At 40.3% G+C, this 11,329-nt stretch overlaps 1 pseudogene; it reads left to right on the forward strand.

The window, feature by feature from the left end:
- The first annotated feature begins 1,090 nt into the window (after window positions 1-1,090).
- Window positions 1,091-1,355, forward strand: LOC147440845 (uncharacterized; annotated as a pseudogene).
- The last annotated feature ends 9,974 nt before the right edge of the window (window positions 1,356-11,329 follow it).

The following is an 11,329-nucleotide window of genomic DNA, read 5'->3' on the forward strand; positions in this document are numbered from 1 at the left end:
AGATCTTATTGCAGATAAATTCTCGGAAAGAGATGCAGCTTTCATCTTGTCACCTTCAACTCCACAAGACCAAATTGAGCAACGGACACATGATGAAATGATCTCTAACCAGGTACCGAACACTACACATGCACCACAAAATGTACCAACACAAACATACGTACAATCAATGGAAGAATTAGCTATTGAGTTAGCACGACTTCACAAAGACCTAGCTCAATCAGTTGAGCTAGATGACAAAGCTAAAATATCCACATCTGGCATAAGAAAGATGCCTCTTACAGATAGGGAACACTCTCGGATGGGGGGAGTCCAATCTCCACCTCATTTACTGCAATCAGGACAACCCTATCAACTGCAAACAACAAAAGAGAGTTAGAATACTCTCTTACAAATCAGCGGACAACAGAAGCCAAATATAGGATCGAAGAGACAACAAAGTCCTAAGACTACACAGAAGCCACAGATAAAGGATCACATGTTCATAACAGACATAGAATTAAAGTTGGTCACTGAAAAAGGGGATGAAACGACCATCTACCAGGGTTATAATGGAAGCTATTACAAGCTTCTTGAGAATGCCACAGTCGAAAAAGATAAGGGCAATCAGTCAAAGCCAGCGTCAGTGTTGGTTTTCAAGTATCTACATGTCATGCTGATGACATATTTGATTAAAGATGCTATGGGCAACGAATACCAACAATATTATGAACAGATACCTCGACCTGGTATAGAACAAATAGGAATAGATGTGCATTGCTATGGATGTGGCATTAATCATCTAATATCCAATTGCCCAGTAAAGATGCACTTAGATATGAAGAAGCAGCAAAACCAAGACAGTATCAGACTACAAGATGCAGAATCATTAAAGCAGATGTCTCCAAATCGAAAGTCACCAGAAAGAAAGCATATCTTGTCAAAGGATACCAGAGACAAACTGATGACTAAAATACTGGAGGTCAAAGGAGTCAATGATATTTCAATTGAAAATCAAGCTGCCAAAAAAGATCAGCTACAACAAATGGTCAACTTGGAATTTTTCAGGCCTGAAGTCGAAAGATCCGACAAGGATGCAGCGGACGATTCAATGTCAGAAGCAGTGGATGAAGAAATTATCTGTGACCCAGAACCAGAGCAGGTATGGGCAGTCAAGGACTTGCCACTGAAGATTTCAACAAGCAGAAATGTGGAATCAAAGATTCTACATAATAATGCTAATACCACAGATAGTTCATCGCTAAGGGATGTACCCAAGATTTCAACAGAGGCAGAGATCAAATATTAAAACCAAGAAAAAGACATCTCAATGTGTTCAAATGATGGCAAGAATAAAAAAGCAGAGCCGATCATAACGTCAGATCCTAATATTGTCTCGCCAGTGGAAAATGCCAAAGAGCCAAAGGTGACACAAATCATCATTAACTTGAACAATCAGAAGCAAATGGTGCATCAAGCACATGGAGCCTATCAAAAGACAAACAAAGAGATCAATAAAGAGCAATGTGAACCAAAGGCCATGATAAGAATTGCATCTGAAGAAAAGAGTCAACTTACTTCTGTCCAGCTGGCAAAGGAAATTAAAGACTCAAACAGTTGTTCAAAAATAGAGGCACAAAAGACGGTTCAAGTCAGTTTAAAAGCAGAAATCACCAAAGCATGTCATCAACAAGAAAAGGTACAAACATCCCAAGTAATTACATCTTGACGTTTATCAGCAAACGACAAGGGAAAAGCAAAAGTCCAAGGAGGCTTAACCTCTTCCTATGAAGAACAAAAGTTCAACAAGGAGGTCACAAATGCAGTTGAACAATCAAAGCAAACAGCAGTGGCTTCAGCACCCCAGGGAAACCAAGACCAACAACCTCGACAAGAGTATAAAAAGGTTTTTCAGCCAAAATACCCAACTCAGAGTAAACAAAGACACAAGCAACAAATCAAAACCTATGTTGCAGCCAATGACATCAATGTCAAAGATCTAGTTTGGGTAAATGATCCTACTCTCAACAATTCAGGTAAACAAATGGGATGGATTGCCTCCCAGTACAGCTTAGAAGAGCAAGGCTACTACAGTGGTCAACCAAATGTTTGGTTACCCAAACCAAAGATATCAGGCTATACAGTAGCAAATGGCTTCAAACCAAAACAACAAACAGGAAAATCAAGATCAATTTCAACTCAAAAGAGGAGATCGAACAACAGGGCTAGAAACAGGTTCAAAAACGATTCTCAATCTAAAAGGCCTACATATCTTCAAGGGAATTTACCAACCGTGATTCCCAAAAATGGCACGGAACAGATACAGTTGAATACAAAAGTACATACAAAAATATTTGTGCCATCAAATATACTTCAAGCGCAGGGATATTACAGAGGACAAAAACAAATCTGGCTACCCAAAGCACCAAGACCAGATTTTACACAACTTGAAGATAATTTCAGCTACAAACACCGACAGATAAACGATACAGGTCCAAAAAGTCAATATGTCGTCTGTAAAAATAAGCCAACAACAAATAGCAGATACGTATGGGTGCCAAAGCAGACAAACGAGCAGAAGAAGATTAAAGTCATCTCCCATTTACAACAAAATGAAACTAGCCAATCTTCTCAGATAATGGACCAAAAGTTACAATAAGCAATTTTGATAACCAAGGTCACCCAAGTATGGCAGAAAAAAACCTACTTTGCCAATATGGTCATTTAATATCCCTCTTTTTGAGGATCTGAGCTCTAAATGTCTAGATATATACTTTGCTGAGAGCTGAAGACAGTAGTCAAGTCACCAAAAAAAAAAAAGGTCAAGAGTCGGGCAGCTGAGCCGATAAATGAGCAAAGCGTTAGACCTAAGCTTCGAGTCCTAATATTTTCTGTGGTCTATGAGTCTAGCTAATTAGGCTACAACTCAAGCTGGAAGAGTGGAGCATAATAATATCAAGTCGCTCATTGTGAATAGGTGAGCATAGTCAATGTATTATTTCAATCATGGTCAAGATGCGAAGTGTTCAAGACAAAACACACACGCACTTGCGCACATTAGGAGAGTGGAAACCATTGCATCAACGCCCTTCTCGAGAGTAGTGGAAGCTAGTAAAGTGAATTTAATTTACTTTTTTTAGCTACATTAAACTCTGAGGAGCACCCATCAATACACTTCTCTCGCACAGCATAATCTTACCCATGCATAAATCTGTGCAAGCATATCGAGTGTCCCATAATTGGACATTTGCATTACGCACTCTTTATTGTTCCACCCATGCACACACCTTGCAGGTGTAGGCAGCAGCAAAACAACTCCAGACTCAAGGCCGATCATCGAACCTTTTCAAGGGACAGAAGGCTTAAACAATTCACTTTCACATTATTTATATAAGCCCAATCAATTCAGTCCCTAAACACCCACCATTGTATATTCCCATAATAAGATCACATACCTTTGGGCACTTTTTCCCATGAGGTTTTTCCCCATCGGTCATCCAGGGTTTCCAGACCCTAATGCACTATACATATCCTTTTATTTTTCTTTATTCCCATAATAAATCAAGCCAATTGCTTTTACTTGAACCCAAATGACTAATCTCATATTCACCAACAAGTCAACCCAACAGCTTAGAGCTCTTCAGAACAACATTCACCACCAATTTCAAATCTCTCCAGTGCAAGCCAACCAGGCAGCGCACGAGGACGTGCACTGAAATCGGATGGGGGGAGTGTTTGGCGGCTAAGTCAACAATGGCCAAACGGACCAGTCAAAGATGCTATTTATTATTATTAGTAAATGCTAACGAGGCCGGATGATGCGGACGCGACTTACAGATGAAGATGAAGCAAATACAAGCAACAGATGCAGAGAAGAGTTGGAATTGATGACTATCTATGGAGTCACGGTCACAATTGACGGCCACTTAAGTTTTAGGATTTTCCGTCAAATGACCGCAAATGCGGGTTGTAATTATGTTTTGGGCTCATCAAGAGTTCCAAGTTGTAAACATTGAGCTATATTTAGATCCTGGGTAGTGCAGATAGCAGATTAAGTGAGTTTGGCCATTTGAGTGCCCGACCACTTCTAAAAAGCCTAGAGAGTATATAACTCAAAACACACAATGTGAAAGGGGATTCTTACTCACTTGAGATAAGCTTTGTGAAGAAGGAGATGGCTATGGAGTTCTTGAGATTCCTACACGCGTGCATGGACGATTTGGCCTCATGCCAATAGCTAAACTCTAACCTCTTCTCTCTCATTTTCTCATGGTGTAATGAATGCTTTATTAATCAAAGATTAGTGGCAGATTTGTTGATTAATCTCTCTCTTTTTTCATATTTCCCTCTTGTTTAAGCATGCTACTAAGTGTGCGTAGGCTTGTGTAGAGTGTTGGTGCCCGGTGTGGTCATTCTATGCTATTCTATGCTTGTTGTGTGCTTGATTAGAGTTGGATTAGTGATTGATTAGAGAGTAGTGCATGAGTAAGCTTGTGTGTGAGAGATTAGGCCGAATGGTAGAGTAATTAGTGTCCTCACTCCTCGTAGCAACATCATACCCTCTCCGTAGCTTTCTTTGTGTGTAGGTTTCACCTTCTAATCCTCCATTTGGCACGAACAAGCCACTTGTGTGTTTCCATGCCCTAGCCGGATCCTACTCCTCGGATTGACATTATGTTGATGTCCTCCCTATGCTAGGATGACGTTCTAACATTCTCCCTAATTGCAGGAACATTACATGACCTAACAAAGAAAAACATTAGGTATACATGGTCTTCTACGGAGAACAATGCTTTCAAAAAGCTTAAAGAAAAGCTTATCTCTCAACATGTGCTTACACTACCGGATCTCTCAAAGCCATTTGAGGTCCAATGTGATGCTTGTGGTGATTGCCTTGGAGCTATTTTGTTCGAAGAAGGGCACGCCATAGCCTATGAAAGTCAAACGCTCGAACCTGTTGAGCAAGCTTTAGGCATATATGAAAAGGAACTCCTCCCAGTTCTACATGCCTTAGACTCATTGGGGACTTCTTTCATTCGAACGGATCACCAAAGTCTTAAGTACTTGATGATGCAGACCAAGCTCTTCGACAAACAAATGAGGTGGGAAATTTTTCTTTTGCAATTTAATTTTCATATTGCTCACGTTTCTGGCAAGCATAATCAAGTAGCCGATGCACTCTCAAGACGACCGAACGACCGAGAGTGAATGCGGTTTCCATAGCAACTCACAATGATCTATCTTCTATGATCTATCTTCTATGATAGATGGGTATTCTATTGATCCTGATTTTAGAGATGTGATTTCAGCCCTTGCACTAGGGAAGAAAGAGGAACCATTTACTTTACAAGATATTTATCTTCTCTATGGCAATAGACTATGCGTTACTAACTCACTACGTGAGAAAGTAATGTATGAATCTCATGCTCCTCCTTATGCGGGGCATAGAGGAATTCAGTCTACCCTAAAGGGGATTGAAACATATTTCTATTGGCCTACCATGAAAGCAAACATACAAGAGTATGTTTCTAAATGTGTGGTATGCCAAAAGACGAAGTTTGATAGAGGGAAGCAACCTGAATTTCTTCAACCTTTGCCAATCCCTAATTCACCATGGGAGAGCATATCCATGGATTTATCCTTGGATTGCCTAAGTCTATCCATGGGAATACGAGAATATGAACAATAGTAGACAATTTCAATAAACAAGCTCATTTTATACCTATAAAAAGACTAGCAAAGCCCATTAAATGGCAACCCTCTTCATTTCACAAATATTCAATTACCATGGCTTGGCATTTTCTATAGTGTCGGATAGAGATCCTAGAATGACCAGTAATTTTTGGAAGGGTCTCTTTTAGAATTTAGGGACAAGGCTAAACTTCTCTTCGGCCTATCACCCGCAAACGGACGACCAAAGTGAAATAGCTAACCTAACAATTCTTGATCTACTGAAAGCCTATGTAATGGAGGTAGATCAAAGATCCCAATGGGAGAAGTACTTACCCTTAGTGGAGTATGCCTATAATAACATTGTACATACTTCCACGGAAAAGCACCTTTTGAGGTAATTGAGGGAAGATAAAAAAGTCCCCTGCCACTTAAGGTACATGGGAAGATCTTTGTTGCAGATGAGTATAGCCAAGACCTACAAGAATCTTTCCAAAAGATTAAGGATGCTATCTCTCTCTCACAGTAAAGGCAAAAGGCTGCTACTGACAAGCACAGAAGAGCCCAAGCCTTTAAAGAAAATGATTTGGTCTTACTCAAATTTCCCAAGGCTTGATTAAGGCACACGACGGGCAAGAATCCTACGCGACACCAAAAGTACTATGCTAAGTTAGCAAAAAGGTACTATGGTCCCTTCTAGATTCTTAGGCCAATCAATGAAGTGGCCTATCAACTCAAGTTGCCCAGCCATTGGCTTATACACAATGCTTTCCATGTGAGCCTACTAAATCCGTACAAAGGAGAGCCACCTCAAGAACCAACTATTGAAGACCCACCGGAGATCGAGGACCAAGAAGAGGTGTTGCAGCCTGAGTCCATTCTTCGACATGAAGACATGGTACTAAGAGGCGGTAAGACTATCCGACGATATCTTATTAAGTTTAAGAATTATCCTTTTGAAGATGCTAGATGGATGCAAGGCATACAATTAAAGGATAACCTAAACCTTGTCAATGCTTACAATGCTTCCAAAGAGTAAGCAAATGTACAAATGTTAAAATGAACAAAGTTTTTGTCTTATAAGACTCTTTTTTTATTTATCGTGCACAAAAATGAAATAGTATGCATGCTTAGATCAAGTTTGCGGAGACGACGTCTCCCGAACACCAAGTAGAGCTTGTCACTCTACTATGGAAGATTGATAGGACTAATGTGCAAACATGCTTGCGGCAGCTTAGGCTCTCAAGTGCCAAATGGACTAGTCATCCATTCTGGAAGGATCTCGTAGGGTAACATAGGGATCCTCTACCCACTAGGAAAAGGACTAATGAATATGCTTTATCTTCTCTACCCCATAGTCAAGGAAGACTATAATTTCAAGAGAGAGGTAAATGTCATAATAACTAATATCTAATTCTCCTAAATGATTTTCTCATGTTAAACTGATTTTTTCATATGGGGAAGTGCCAGGGGAGAAAAAGCTAGAATATTGGTTAAGTTTGCAGACCGGCCACAAAAGGGATCCAAAGGAGGAAAAATAGGGATCCAAAGGGGGGCCCATCTGCAAAAGATCAAGGTGCAACAATGGGATAAAAAGACCCTAAGGTTCAGCCCATTAAGACTTCCAAAATGCTAAGGTTCCAAAATTCAAAGGTTGTGTCCAAAGGCCAAACACTAGGGAAATTGGATACTTTTTGTGTGTCCCAAAAAGTCTTCTCAAGTCCTACATAGGGGGGGGCGAGCCCAAGAAGTAGGGGATGAGAGAGAAACTCTTTCACACACACAGAAGCTACCTTTACACAAAGGGAATGAGGGACACATGTCAGCTCCCTAGCCCAGATGCCCACAAGGTGTACTCAAATCCTATTGGATGGCCATGGAGGTGGACCAATAAGAATTAGGCTAGAGTAAATGTAGTTTAATTAATTTAAAAACACTTAATAAAAGAACCAATAAGAATTAATCTCTCTAGAAGACTATTGGACAGTCGCACAAGGGGTCCAATGAGCATTCAGCAGCCCAATGGCTTGCCTGATTTTTATTGGCTAGGAGACAAAGGGGTCCAATGAGAGTTTAGTTGCATTAACTAATTACCTAAATCTCTCACAAAAGGGGAAAGGGGGACACATGTCATAAGGCTCTCACTTATGCTCTTGAAATTCCATTGGCTAGGCCTGGGAGGTCCAATAGGGTTGCAGCATGAGCAAATAGCAAGAGGGGTCGACCAAGAGAGAAAGAGGGGCTGATTTTCTCAAGGCATTATTGAATTACACACTCACACTAGTCTATGTGTGGAGTAAAATGACTCTCTCTCTCTTCTCAAGCTTTAATGAAAAGCTTATCACCTACTCCAAGCTTGTGAGAAGGGAGGCCTACACCAACAGCTCTGGCTTTGTGATGCAAATCCAACCAAGAGCCAAGCTTCAATGCACCTATACCATGCTACTAAGCTAAGATGTGCTAACATGAGTGAGTATGTGAGGAGATGTACATCTTTCTTGTTAGACTACTCCTTCCTCTCAATCTACTCTCATACCCCACTAGCTCTGACCATCTTCGAAGGTGTGTGAGGTCTTGGGTCTGAGACCGTGAGGGAATTGATGTTGTGTTTGATAAGTGTTTTGCTTAGTTCTTGAAGTTTCCATCTTCATTTCACTAGCTAGTATTGAAGGAACACAAAGAATTGTATTGTAAAATGTCCCTCTTGATGGGAGAAACCATAATACAAAGCCTTTTGGAGGGGGGACCGGCTCCATGCAAATCCGGTCCTCAACTATTGTCAATTGCTTAATTTCTCTCTCTTTTGAAGTAATGTTCATGCTATCTAACTAGGTGTTATACTTTTTGTTTCTCTCTCCACCCAAGCACTCTTGTTATTCTCATTAGGAATCTATTCTAATGAAATGCTCACTATATTCATGCTATTTTCCACTACACACAAGTTACTAGACCATTAAATGTTACAATAACCATCTTGTAGGGTAAATGGTTCTTCCTTCTTTCCTAGTGCAAGGGATGAAATCACATCTCTAAAATTGGGATCAATAGCGTACTCATCTATCATAGAAGATAGATCATTGTGAGTTGCTATGGATACTGCATTCACTCTTGGTTGTCTTTAGAGTGCATCAGCCACTTGATTATGCTTGCCAGCAATGTGAGAAATATGAGAATAAAATTGTGAAAGGGAATTTTCCCACCTCATTTTTTTGTCCAAGAGCTTGGTCGGCGTCATGAAGTACTCAAGGCTTTGGTGATCCATTCGCAGAATGAAAGGAGTCCCCAATAAATAGTGCTTCCACGAGTCTAGAGCATGTGAAATTGCTAAGAGTTCCTTCTCATATATCCCTAGAGCTTTCTCAATAGGGTCGAGCCTTTGACTTTCATAGGCTATGGCGTGCCCTTCTTGGAGCAAGACAACTCCAAGGCAGTCACCACAAGCGTCACATCGAACCTCAAATGGCTTTGAGAGATCGAACATTTTTCTCCTTGGTGGACCATATATACCTAACATTTTTCTTTATTAGGTCATGTAATGGTCCTCGATTTGTGAGAACTTTTCTATGAAGCATCTATAGTATGCACACATACCTATAAAGCTTCTTAGTTCATGCAGATTCCTTGGATTAGGCCATCCTTTTATTACCTCTAGCTTTGATGGATCCATTTGGATGCCATCTTGAGAGATAATGTGACCTAAATACTGAATCTCTTGTAAGAAAAATTCACTTTTCTTTCGATTAATATAAAGTTTATTCTTTCGTAAAACTTGAAATATTACTTGGAGGTGTTTCTTGTGTTCACCTAATGAATTAGAGTAGATGATTATATCATCAAAGAACACTCCAGTAAAGGTTTCGTGAGACCTGAATAGCTTCTCCATCAGACGGTTAAATGTAGCTGGTGCATTGGTTAAGCCAAAAGGCATGACAATGTACTCATAAAGACCAAATGTAATGTGAAATGCGGTCTTTACAATGTCTTGATCAACTATCCTTATTTGATGGCATCCACTTTTTAGTTCAATCATACTCAAGTAGGTCGACCCCTGTAGCTTATCAAATAGGTCTTCCACTTATGGAACGGGAAAACTATTCTTGATAGTGATCCTATTAGTGCTCGATAGTCGACACACATATGATATGCGCCATCTTTCTTTTGCACTAATAACACTGGTGAACAAAATGGAGAAGAGCTAGGCCTAACCATGCCCTTCTGAACCAAATCATGCACTTGTCACATAATCTTCGCTTGTTGAGCTTGAGAAACTTGATAAGGAGGTTTATTAGGTGGTGAGCTTCCTAGAAGAAGTTCAATTGCTTGGTTGTCATCCCCTTGTTTGGGAGGTAGTTCACAAGGGATGTCATCAATAAAAACATCTTAGAACCCCTTGAGGAAATGAAATAACTCTAAGTCCTTTTCATTGTTCATATTTTCTTTTGCTAAAGTATTAGGTTCATTTTGAGAACCTTTAACAAAAATCATGTACACGGAAATAGAGCTCTTTATTGACTTATTGAAAGCTTGCTTATGTACAATACGTATGGTACTACCCAACACCTTAGCATCTATGTACATATCTTTTTCCCTAAACCTAAAGTAGATTTTCCTTTCAGGGAATTTAACATTGGCAGCCATGCGATCAAACCATGGTGCCCCTAGGATTACATCCGCATGCTTGAGAGGAGGGATGAACAAATCCTCCTTGTCCACATAGCTTTGGACATGGATCCTCAATTTCCCAATTAAGGGAGTGACTGAGGCTTCTTGCCCCTTGAAAGCACCATCGGTAGGTAGGACATCTCCCATCTCATAGGCTTGGATGCCTAGCCTTGTGGCCAACTCTGTGGATATGAAATTGTGAATAGAACCAGGGTCGAATAGAATGAAAGCATCATGTTCTCTTACCTTTCCCCAAAAATGGCATAAAGGAGATCCTTTGTGATGAGCATCCTCTTCTTGAATTTCGACCAAGGTAGCTCTAGGAGGCTCATTACGTGTATTCTTGTGGGGACAAGCACGATAGGCATGCCCTTACTCCCCGCACTTGAAACAACGGTTATCTTTTTGATAACGCTCTAGCTCTTCAAGAGAGAGTTTATTTTTGCCATTATAAACTTCCTTCTCCTTAGCTTTGTTATTGTTGGTGTTTCCTTTGGGGGACTTTTGGACGTTGTCCTTACCCTTAGGCTCGTTACGGTACTTGTTTTTTGTGGGCTTAAGAATTCTCTTAGCCCCTTATTGGAAGTTGATTCTGGAAGCCACCATGGTATGGTGTATGACCGCAAATATGGTGCGTGGCCTTCATGAGTTAACATACTCCGCCATATCCTCAGTTAAACCCGCACAAATTTGTGTTTTTGCTCTCCAAAATCCATCTTTTTGAAGACAGTGGCTTAAGATTTCTCTTAGCCCCTTGTTGGAAGTTGATTTTGGAAGCCACTATGGTATGGTGTATGACCGCACATATGGTGTGTGTTCTTTGTGAGTTAAAATACTCCGCCATATCCCGCACAAAATTATTGTTTTTGCTCTCCAAAATCCATCTTTTTGAAGACACTGGCTTTGAGATGTAAATCTTAAAACTTGTCTACATATTTCTGAATATATTCGTAGGGAGAGAGCTTCAAGCTTCACCATTTGGTGAGTACTTTGTCTTTGGCATCGGTAGCCAAAAACT

This window comes from Adiantum capillus-veneris, chromosome 15 (assembly GCF_014529385.1).
Source record: "Adiantum capillus-veneris isolate H3 chromosome 15, ASM1452938v2, whole genome shotgun sequence".
Taxonomy (NCBI): Eukaryota; Viridiplantae; Streptophyta; class Polypodiopsida; order Polypodiales; family Pteridaceae; genus Adiantum; species Adiantum capillus-veneris.